The sequence below is a fragment of the Ceratosolen solmsi genome, unplaced genomic scaffold, assembly GCF_000503995.2.
Source record: "Ceratosolen solmsi marchali unplaced genomic scaffold, CerSol_1.0 scaffold10, whole genome shotgun sequence".
Classification (NCBI taxonomy): Eukaryota; Metazoa; Arthropoda; class Insecta; order Hymenoptera; family Agaonidae; genus Ceratosolen; species Ceratosolen solmsi.
Window position 1 is genome coordinate 27375404 of NW_011948412.1, and position 12562 is coordinate 27387965.

Below are 12562 nucleotides of genomic sequence, written 5' to 3' on the forward strand. Positions count from 1 at the left end.
TCAAAATAATTAAATATTTTAAAAATATATATATAATGTAAAATTATATAAATGATATCCTTCCTTTAATACATGAAATTTGACAAAACAACATAGCTATAAATTAAAAGTATCAAATTCAATCTGAAATCTTTAAAAAATTTATTTATTTATAAAAATTTTATTTATTTAAACTTTTTAAGAAAATACATGTGAAAAAGAAATAGATATCAATGGTAAATTACAATAATAATAAAATCTAAAAATAATATCAGATTCTAGGAACTAAAAAAAATTCTACAGCTTGATATTATAGTTTCATAATTTACAATTATTATTTTCTAAAACTGTATTGTATACACTGTTAGTAACTTATTGTATATTGTTAGTATTTTATACTATTTAAGTTGTTGCATTCAATAAATCTATTTTTTATGCAATGAAATTTTTATAATTAAACAATTTTATTTACTAAAAATAAAGTTTGTAATAAATTGCAAAAGTGGAATCAACACAACTGCATTAACAATACATACAAAACAGGGCAAATTAAAAAATTTTAAAATATGAACAATATTGTATACATTAATTAAATAAAACTTATGAAATATTTTATTTAATTAATAATGCAAAAAATCTGGAAGATTATATTCTAATTTATATATGGATTGCATGTCATAGCATAAAATTTGTTTTTATACATCAATATGCTTGAATTACATGTGCATAAAAATGTGCATATCTTCATATTTATTATTATGCAATGCTTTCATGGAAATTTAAAATTTTAAAAAGTTGTGGAAATTCGTTTAAATGTAAGAAAATTATATTGCAATTAATAATTAAATTCATGATTATATATGTTAATAACTTTTGCAACCTTATTATTGTACAATTTTTAAGTTTTTCTCATAATGTTTTATGTCATAATTTCAATGTAAATATTATTTAATTTTCAATATTTTATTCAATGCAAGTATTTCATGAAATATATATGTAAATATATACGTAAATTTGTAAGAAATTTTTTATAAGAAAATATTGCAATTTCTTTAAAAGTTCATAGATTTATATTTACACTTTTTTATAAAACTCAATAACATGTTTTAGTAGATAATGGTTATTCACAATTTTTCACAAAAATCTTTACTAAGGATGAATTATTAATTTTTTATAATTTATTTTTCTATTTATTTTACAAGTTAATTCGTACATAATTTTATTTTTAAATAAAAATGAAAAAGGTATTAAATTGTTTATTAATTAAAATATCAATTTATTTTCCGCTGAATACAAATACATAATTTACGATATTTTCTTTTTTTCGGAACTCATTTTTTAAATAAGAATAGTAGATGCCAATGGAAATGGAACAAATTAATCTTAATAATGGACTTGAATAAAAAGAAATTTGTATTATTTAAAATTCGTTTCTCAATTTGGACTATGTGTTTTTGTTCGAGAGTGAAAAGAAAATTTCTCGAATTATATTCATTAGATGTTTGTACATCTGGCAACTCGTAAACAGCCACTTTATAGCTTTTAGAACTGCAGACATAGTAATTGTTTTGAATGCAATTGTCTAAAAATAAAGTACCGGGCTAGGAGGGCCAAATATCTAAAGTTAGGTGTAAACTCCCAGATGGTGGAAGGGAGGATTGCGGGCAAGTGGACAGGATAGTGCATGTATTCAATAATAAATAGCGTTGGTATTTATTGTAGTTTATTGCGATAATTGCATTAGTTGTATTATAATGATTTTTAGTTTATGTTTGAATGCCTTCGTTTCTTGAGTTTTGTATTGCTATTGCCACAGAGCGGTAATGTGCGTTGCATGTACAGGTAGAAGCCTTAACCTTCTGGTCCTCTATATGTAATGCACGTGGTGGTGGAGTTATACACGTAGAAGAACAAGGCCGTAAACCCTTGCGCTTCCTTGTGTAGTGGCACATGGCAGTAGCTTGAGTTTGCCTTGTTATTGTCTTATTGCTTACCTTGTAGGCTCTGCAGCTGTGCTCTTGGTGCCACGTCATCTTGGTCTGCAGATATTTATACAGACGGCGCCTCGTATATCTATCTTGTGGGAACTAAACTTGCCCCTTATGCGTCTGCAGATTGTATGCGCTTCGTCGCTCTACAGTTCTTTGTCTTGTGAGGCATAATGTGTATAATTATCATTATTAAGGAATAGAACTTAGGAGTTCTGAGTTTTGTGCTCTTGATGACAACTCGTGATGTCTTCAGACTTTGTCTCGTGCGGCAGCTTGTAGTTTCTGTTTTGTATTTTGCTGGTTATACCTCGTATTGTTTGTTGAATTTTCCTCAGGCGGCTCCTTATAGGTTATGATTATGTTGTGCTCTGTGCACCACTGATTTCTTGATTTGATTTGCACTTGTTATTAGTTGTATATAACTAGCCTTTGCTTCTTAATTCTTGGCCTTTACTATGTATGTCTACATCCTTGTTCTTTGGCGTTCCTTTTGAGAAGAAGCTCTTGCACCTTGTCGGCGTCTTTCTTAAAAGCATTCTCGGCCACCGTGTGGTCTTTACGAATTTCTTCCTTCTTTGCGTTTTCGATCAGAGAACCTATTTCTTGCCGTCTCCAATCGAATTGATTCTTTCATAATTGATGGCACCAATCAGAGCGCTTCATACTTGCATCCCCACCATGAGGGGGACTTCTTTGGCGCGTTCTCGCTCCGCTATCCGAGCCACATGTAGCTGCGTTTGACAACAGCGTATGCGTGCAGTGTTACCTTTAATATCCCTTTTTCGGTTGTCAAACGACGTAGTTTTTGCTTATATTTTTATGACTTGATTATGCCAGAAGTATTATGGCTTGTCGTCGATGGATACTTTATGACGTGGTCGTGTCGAATTTCTAGTCGCATTAGTTTTATGACGTGTTTCGTTAGACACTTGATCGCATATTCTCGCCGAATGTGTTGTTGAATTGTTTTTCTTTAGATAATTAAGGGTTTGCTTTTTCCGGAACTCTTATCTCGAGTTTTCCAGATGTCTAATGAGCTGGGAGTTTTCTTACATTCTCGAACAGAAATAAACAACCCTTGCGACTTAACTTCAAACCTGACTAGACTATTTATACGAGTAAATTTTTGAGGATTAAAATATTTGAAAACAATTGAGTGAAAAACATTTCTTGAAATTCATTGCAACCCGAAATTCGGCACGTACGACCCTCGACAATCTGCGTTGGACGTGCGGCTATAATATTACTATAATACTATGCATTGTTGTCAAAGACGCCAAATGTTGCCGCTTGCATCGGCTAGGCGAAGACGCTTGACCATAATCAACCCCCACCAGGATGAGTCCCGGAGAGGGGCAAATCTGTCACTTTAGACGTAACCGCCAGCGATGTTCTTCCGACATTCTCATTGTCCATGCCTAACTTCCTCGGAAGTGGGAAAAGGGCGTATACAATTAGCATAAATCCGAAAAGCGGCGCGCTCTGATTGGAAAACTAAGACCAGAAGCTCCTTGAGTGGGGACACGTGGCAAGAGGCCTTAAAGGTGGGGACAAACAGCAGAGGGCGGCTGTTTTGAAAGAAAAGTCAATCCGAAAAGGGCTATCCGGAAGAGAAGTCAAGTCAGCAGAGAATTTTACGCACCCGTACGAATTGGTAAGCTAGTAACCAAGTACTTGCGGAGATCCACTGACCAGAAAAGGATACATCAACCGTAATATTCAATCGCCGACGGAAGACCGATCACGCACGTTTGTATTTGCCGCATATTTTGTGATAAACTGTCGACGAAAAGGACGACCATTCACGTTTGTGTCTGACGCGTGCTTTGTGGTAAATTACTGAACCCAGGATCAGATCAAGATACTGCATCACTGTGAGTACACTATCCGCGCAATCTCATTATTCTTGCTCGCCTATGGCAATGATCGGCACAACATCATAATTTAACGATTTCAAGAGCATCTTGTGTAGTGACACAATCCTATACAAGAAGCCGCAGTTCAAGAAGCGTATCTTCACATTAGATTCAAGAAGATTCAAAACCACCCATATGTAGATTGTGTAATAAATTGTATAATAAATGTATAATTAAACAACTCTCACGACTCTTGTACAGCCCTTCCACCTAACTCTTTCCGGAGCGTCTGCTAGGGCGGGCGGCAAATTAAGCTATTGAAGCATTGGCAGTTCGAGCCAAGAATTACATCACTATATTTCGAACACTTAGTTTCTCCAATCGGAGCGCGCCGCTTTAGGCGGCACGACTGAGCGTGCGCACCTTTGCAGGGGAGAAGTCTCTGATTGGACGAAAAATAAGGGAAGGGGTTTAAGTGAAGTTCATGGTCAGAAAATGTATTTAAGGGGCGCATTTTTCAATATTCATCACTCTCGATACAGTACTTATTCAATTAAAAAGTGGAAATCTTCTATTAGCGTAGTTCAAGACAACTATCGTTACAAGTCCTATTGGCGGGAGACGCCATTACCTTATCGAAGTCCAGACACGTTGGAATTTTTCTATTGACGTAGGTCAATACAACTATATTTACAAGTCCTATTGGCGGGCGACGCATTCCAACGACAAGTGTCGAGTGACAAGCCCCCTTGAAGAAAAAAGAAGGAGGTCCCAATTTTAAGTACACCAGCAGTCTTCGTAAGTAGTATTATCACTATAATAATTACATACTCTGAGATTCAGAGATTATGACATCGACAAACAACTAAGGACGAAGAAGCTCTCCCCAGAGCAACAGTACGGAAGAGATTCCAGTACACGTCGCCAAGTTCGCGCAAACTGAAGGGCATCTTGTCGGCAAACCCTCACCTTAGTTCAAGTTCGGACGCTTATAAACTTAAGCAACAAACAGCGCGAGTGTCGACGAACCAAACTTCGCGCCATTCTACATTCATATTCAAACCATCAATCTACATAGATGAGTATACGTTTGCTACCGCAAACACATCAATCCAACTAAGAGTTATTTCAGTAATTAATAATAATAATACTAGTCAACCTTGTCATCAATAAATAACAGAATAAATCGCATATACTTCAGCCATATTTATATTGTATTATTATAATATCCCTTCCACTTGTGACCTTTCATCGCTACCACACAACACCCGTGGTTTCTGAGTTGTCAACGGCATCAATTTGTATCCTTTGAACCAGCCTTGATAAAACAAGCCGGAACGGCGAATACAGTTTGTACAAACAGTTTTCATAATTCCAGATAAATCTAAAGTTCTTATATTATATTCATGAATATACGAAACTTATAATTATTATAATTCAAAACACGACAATGCTTGATTAAGATTAAAGATAAGGTGCAAAGATAACTAAATAGTACATAGAGGCTCTATATGGAGAAAAATGAAAAAAAATCTAGGACTTACTTTTTGCGTGTGATATATGCAATAAGTTGTTTATAATGGAGATAGAATTTGAAGGACTATTGATTATTATATTTTGAGACTGGAGGAATTATATGCGCATGATCTTTTTGATATATTTTATTTTTAGAGAAATTTTATTTATAATAAAATGTGTATCTGCCATGCTATGACCTTTATTCCTGATAATGTATTACGATATACAAATATTATGAAAAGAGAAACTAATAAAATAAATTACAACAAATTTTTTATTTTAATATTTATTTCTAATTAATTATAATATATATGAAGAGCAGTAAATGATTCTCTATCTGTATCATACTTGTTACATATAATTAGCATTATTATTTTATTTAATAAAAATATAGATAATACAACACATTTATGATAAAACAAAGAAAATAATAATATATCGCATATTTGAAAAAAAAACAATTTTCACAAAACATATTGATTATCCGTACTATATGATTTTCCTCATAATCTAAAATAGTTATCTAAAGTTATTTTGAAAAAATCTAAATAAAAACAATTTCAAAAATTATAATACTTTTTTAAAAAGATTAAAGTTTCTACTACATTGATATAAGATCATAGTATTTTCAACCATTTCCAAAATTAAAATATATTAAGTTATTTTAAAATTTGTAACGTAATTATTATATATTATTCTTAACGCTTGTCTGGGATCAGACTAAAAACCTCCCTTTGATGGTGGGTGGAGGTGTTGCTGGCAAGTGGAAGGGGCAATGCAATTATTCAATACTACTTGTAGTGCTTAATGTCTTTCCTTTTATTAAATATAATAAATATAACAATTAGCTAATGGTCATAAGTGTATGAATGGATAGCGTCAGTGAATTATGTGGTGAAGTTTCTTCAATTGGTGTACGTGATTGTGAGAGTACGTGTACTTTTGGTAGAGTGGGGCGCGATCCCTTCTCCTTGCAAGACGAGTCGCTGCAGTAGTAGACGCGCACTGGAAGGGAGAGTGAGACGTTGTTGCCTTAGTTTTTGTGTAGCGTGAGTGCTGCTGCCGTTGAAGTAGTGGTACGGAGCGTCTGTGTCGCGTTGCTGCTTACATAGGCGTGAGCGCTTGAATTGATGGGCGTGAGAGCCGGTATTGGTGTGCTTGTAAGGAACGGTCGTGCGCCTTGCTTACGTGGACGTGAGAGCTTATTGGTTCTTATTTGTTCCCTGAAATGCTTGATGCTCTACTTACGTGCATAGATGCAGTAATGATGCTTGTAGAGTTACCGCTTACAGGACGAGTAATGAGCCCGTCTGGCCTATTATTTTTCTATTGGTTCCCACTACTGGTTCCCTGAATTGCTTGATGCTCTACGTACGTGTATAGATGCAGTACTGATACTTGTAGAGTTACCGCTTGCAAGACGAATAATGGGCCCGTCGTGGAGACTGTATGATTATTAATTTGCACTACTACAATGCGCGTCAAGCGCTGCTCTTAAATATTCTCGTGCGAGCTTAAAGCGCCGATAGCGCACCGGTGTCTGTTACTATGTCGATCATTATGGTGACGTCACTAGGATATAGCCTTGGAGAGTTCATTGGCATTGTTAGTCGGAATTAGAATCTAATATTCGAGATTCTGCGTAGTAAATTTCCCGAATTCGCTGAATTGTGTTTATAACGTAAATGTCCGGGAGCTTATACCTCTCCCACTTTTGTATTCCGCTTTTAACTGCTTCAATCCGTAACAACGCTAAATAATCTGATAAGGAAATTTATTCATTTTAATAATATTGTTTTAAAATTGTATATGCGTATAAACACATTTAAATACTTTCATCTTTTTACATAAATTAGAGTACTAACTAGTAAGCTTATGTATCTTGTTAAGAGACAGTTTTTAAGTAATTATAAAATAATATATTTTTATTGCTCAAATATTGCAGTCCTAGAATTTTATTTATATTATAAGATCATACATTTTTTAAATATTTTATTAATACTAGCTATTTTAAACTAATGTTTTTATAAAAGTTACATGGAAAAATTATTCATTTATTTTGATTGTGTAAAACTAGGTTTAAATATTTTATTTATTTGCCATCTTTCTTATCAATCGTTCCTCCAATGATTTTCGCGAGTATTTTTAAGTAATATTTATATTCAAAACTGATAAATTTTTATATATTTATTATAGCATATCCATTTATTTTTTTTCTTTTAATTATCTATTTGTTTATAATTTCCACTGGTCATCCAGTGGTTGAAGGACCAGGATGGTTGGATTAGACTATGACCACCAGTTGCTTGGGGGAAAGAAGTGCGGGCAAGTGGAAAGGATAGCACATTTATTCAATATTTAATACATTTGCTTATGGTGCTGTTTACTGCCTTTTATTTTACAAACTACACAATAATAATGACTCTAAGATGGCGTTTAGAATCGGTGAAATCTTGCAGTTCGGTGGTAGTTACCACGTGGCGTTAGCATGTACTACATATAGAGGTAGGAGGTTGTAAATCTCTGGTACTTCTTCATGTAGTACCACGTGATGGTAACGTCTCTCCTCACTGGAGAGACTTTGTTGGCTGCAAGTGGTATCTTATTTCCTTTTAGAAGGGCCTTGTTGGCCTTTTTTGTTCGCACGTTATGTCTTTTTCCTTTTAGAAGGGACTTGTTGGCCTTTCTTGGTCGCACGTTGTGTCTTATTGCCTGTGTGCTAGTTACACTATTATTAGGAGGGCCTTGATCGCCTTTTGTTTATACCCACAGAGATGCAGTTGCCTTGCCGGATCTTGTGATGAGTGCCTAGATATGCGCTCCTTGCGCACTTGAGAATTGAACGTGTATTGAGTATAATGGCTTTAACGTAACTGAGTATCTAGCTTCTAGCTGTAAAGTCTGGCTGAATTATGTAATTACAATGAGCCTACAAGCCTATTGAATACGCACACGAAACTGAAGGCTTGTTCGTTCCGTGGCGACTCTACTGAGAGATACCGACTGTTCAATGGCGGACCTGCTAAGACAGACCATCATCCATGCTATGCCGTCTTCACTGAGAGAGGTTCACTGAGGGGACGAGGCTCGTCGCGTGCTTCCTTTTCGAGATGATGTCAGAAACTAAAGCTTTAGCACTTTCGAGAACTCCAGGAATGCAAGGTTCCAAAAATTTTTTAGAATTCAAAACGACGTTGCAATTCGGAAAATATTGTAGGACACTCAAAAATAAGGCTTAGAATATTCGAGAATTCGTGGAATCAATGTTTACAAATACAAGAGTTAGAAGGCTTATACTTTTCCGATTTTCAAAGTCTTGGAAATTGCTCCAATTCAGAACACTATTTTATAAATATGTATTTAAATATAAATTTAATATATTAGTATTGAAATATATAGAAAGTGATACTCTCATTTGGAGTCTTATGAATATGAGTATGTAATAAGTCTGATGAGAGAGAAGGAAATTTTTTAAATACATATTCACAAAGGCAGGTTATATTGCTAAGAATAATAATACTCAAATTATATTGTAAAAAACAATTAGAGTCTTTTCAGATATATTACAATGTATAATAAAATTAATGTAAAGATTGTTGTTAAATTATATGTAACATATGAATAAGATTTTTTCAATAATATGCGCGATGACTATTTTTTAATCATTTCGTTGTTGTCATGATTATATTTATAATTTTTAACATATTTGAAATGGTTTGATAATTTATATAATTTTATTTTGTAACATATTTTTTAATCTAACTAATCTTGTAATTGATGAATTAAAGTTTTTGAAACATATAAAAATAATATTTTAACATTAAATAATAAAAAGATTTTTCATGTATTAATAGTTTATTAAAATTAATTTATAGTATAATTTTGTTTTTTTTTTAATATTATTGAATATTATATAATTCAATTTGTAGTTATATAAATGTCTAAAATTAGTATTCAATTATAACAAAATTCATTTGATCTAATTTATAATTCAATACTTTAATATTAAAATAGTGCCTTGCTCAAGAAACGCTTGTTTCTTTTTCCATTATCTGCAATAAAGTTATATCATATTCTATATTTATGGTACATAATTCTATAAAACCTTCATTTCTTATTTTAAAATGACACAAAGTTCAGAGTAGATTTAAAATGAATTCGAATTAATTATGTAATTAAGTATAAAAATATTTATGTTTTAGTATAATGTGAACTTATACTAAGCATGTAACAAACAAAATTCATTATATGTGGATTTTAATATTAGCACTAATCAATGCTTATGTACTCATAGTCACATTAACAATAAAAATTTCTATATATAAAACATATTATATTTTGAATAACATAGAGTAAATTTTAATGTTGTATGTAAATTGAAAATAGCTTAAATAAATAAATCAACTCGAATAATTGTTCAATATAAATCCTACATGCATGTTATATTCAAATATAACATATGAAAGGATGTAAGAGAAGTTCTTAAAAAATAAAATAAATAATATAATTTTAAATATTATATTAGTACTCAAATTTTATAAAATAATATTCAATGCAAGAAATCCATGAAAACGCACAAGATTTAAAACTATAATTGTACTATAAATTATTAATATTATATTAATTTATCATATTAATTTATCGAGTTGAATAAAAGTTCAATTTCGTAGTAAAGTGTAGATAAAAGTCTTGTATTTCATATTTTTATTAATGTAAAGTTGCTTATGTAATACCTTACTATATGAATTAAAGATTTTTGCTATCTAATAATATAATGATAAATAAATGCTTTATCAAGTTGCTTTACTGTTAACAACTCTATAATTTGATTTAATTATATTCTACAATTCGTTCAGAAAAATGATAAATCTGTATTTGAGACTAATCAGCTTTTTTTTATTATTTAAATTCTACAATAATTTAATTTTTACTTATTTTCAACTATTAATTTACCTTTCTTTCTATATCTGCTCATTCTTATTATAATATTACCTATAAGTAAGAAAAATATTAAATGCAAGTACTATGTTTTAAATTACTGAATTGAGTATAAAATAATCAATGTATTAATTTTTTAATAATTATATTGTAAAGAAAAACATTTTTTACATTAATTTTTTTTTATTAACATTAATTGAAAATGTATGTTTAATGCACAGTAACATTTTTGAATAGTGATTGCAATAATTTATTAAAAATTTTATTCCCATTTATAATTTTTTTAATATTCATTTTCAAAGATATAAAAATTAAAATCTATGTATATAATGTTGATTTTAAATATTCGTTTTAATTTTTTAACCGATATTGTATTTGACGAAATTTCATTATTGATTATATTATTTTGTTATAAATATTCTCAGCTTTGTTGATGTATTGATTTGATACATATATTTATATACACACATTGAATGATAAAAATTTTATACAAGAAAATAACTCCAATGTTTCAGAATTGGGTTAAATTAAATTTTGTTTTTTAAGATTTTTATCTCATTGACTTACAATTATTTTATTCTATTAACAATATTTTCAGCATAGAAAATTGTTAATAATGATAAAATTTTGAAACTCATAATGAAAAAAAATTTTAAATCAAAATTGACTCTCAGAACAATAATTTTTTTATGTTATATTTATATGAAAAAATTTAAGTTTTTCAATTCAGAATAGACTTTGTTGCTAAATTAATTATATGTAGAAACAGTAAATAAATCTTATTATAATAGAGTATTATAAAACTTTGTAAATATTTTACAAAATAATACAGAATAATTTCTTATTGCATGGTTAATTTTATCTTGCTTATATAATGTTGTAATCTATTAAGGCATTAATAAATTGTAATTATCCAAAGCAAAATTTTCTTTTATTGTAATTTAAAAAAATATATTTTATTTGATTTTATTTTTATCTTTAATCAATTTATTATTATTTTCATTCGAACTTAAACAAATTATAAAATAATACATTCAAAAAATAGTTTGTTAATTAAAAAATAAGATATATAAGAGGATATCCACTGTCACCGATGAATTAATGTTTTTACATACTTATTAACTTTTAAATTACTTAAAATATATTTATTTTATATAACTAGTTCATAAACATATACAATTTCTTCATTTTGTATGAAAGTCAGTTTATTATTTTTGCACGTTGGAACTAAAACAATTCTAGTTTGTATTTATGCATTTCAGGGCTTATTAAATAAAAATATTTAATTTAAATTCTGTTAAAAATTAAACAACTTATATTCTTTGTCTTTACTTTCTACAAAATGTATTAAAAAACTTACATGAAAGGATTCATAAATTTAAATTATATATATTTAAATAATATATAAATTTAAAATTGCTGTGTAAATCATTCGATTTTTAAAGTTACGAATGACATTAGTTTGCTTAACAGTATTCTTTTTAATTGAGATATAGTTTATTGTTATATATGTTTATTTCTTCAGTAACAATATATTCCAGAATAAATATTAAATATAACCCAGAAACATAAAAAATGATTTTTTTAACAAATAATCAATTTATTATCTTTATATATCTAATAATCTAGAATCTAATAAAAACTATAATATCAAATGAATATAATATGTAAAGATGAGATTAAATCATTTTTTATGTTTATGATTAAGTATAATGATTACATATTAAATATAATAATTTGTAATAAGTATTTCAACGCAAACACATGTAGAAGATTGTTGAGTTGAAATATATAAAAAAATGCATTTGTATACACTTCTATGTCAGCAGTACAGAGCAATACTTTTCATTCATAAAATTAAACTGTAATAACAATAAATGAATAAAAACAAAAAATAAATATTTTTAAGACAAAAAATAATGTGTTTAATTCTAAGTATTTAAAACTTATTTAAATATATTCATAAAATATTCATGATATATTCATTATTTATTCATAAAATATTGTATCATTTCATTGTAATAATATTACTAAGCAATATATTATAAATTTGTATACTAATTAATCGATGCATTAAGTAATTTTATTTTATTTTACATTATATTATGATGTTATATTACTAACGGATAACTAAATATTTTCAAGACTATGTGCTTTTTACAGATTGAATTTTTAAATTGGTATTAGTATTCAAATTTCAAAATTTTAAATGCTTTTAATATTATAATGCATACATTTACTTAGTTTTTGTTTTACGAATTTTCGAAATTACTTTAAAAT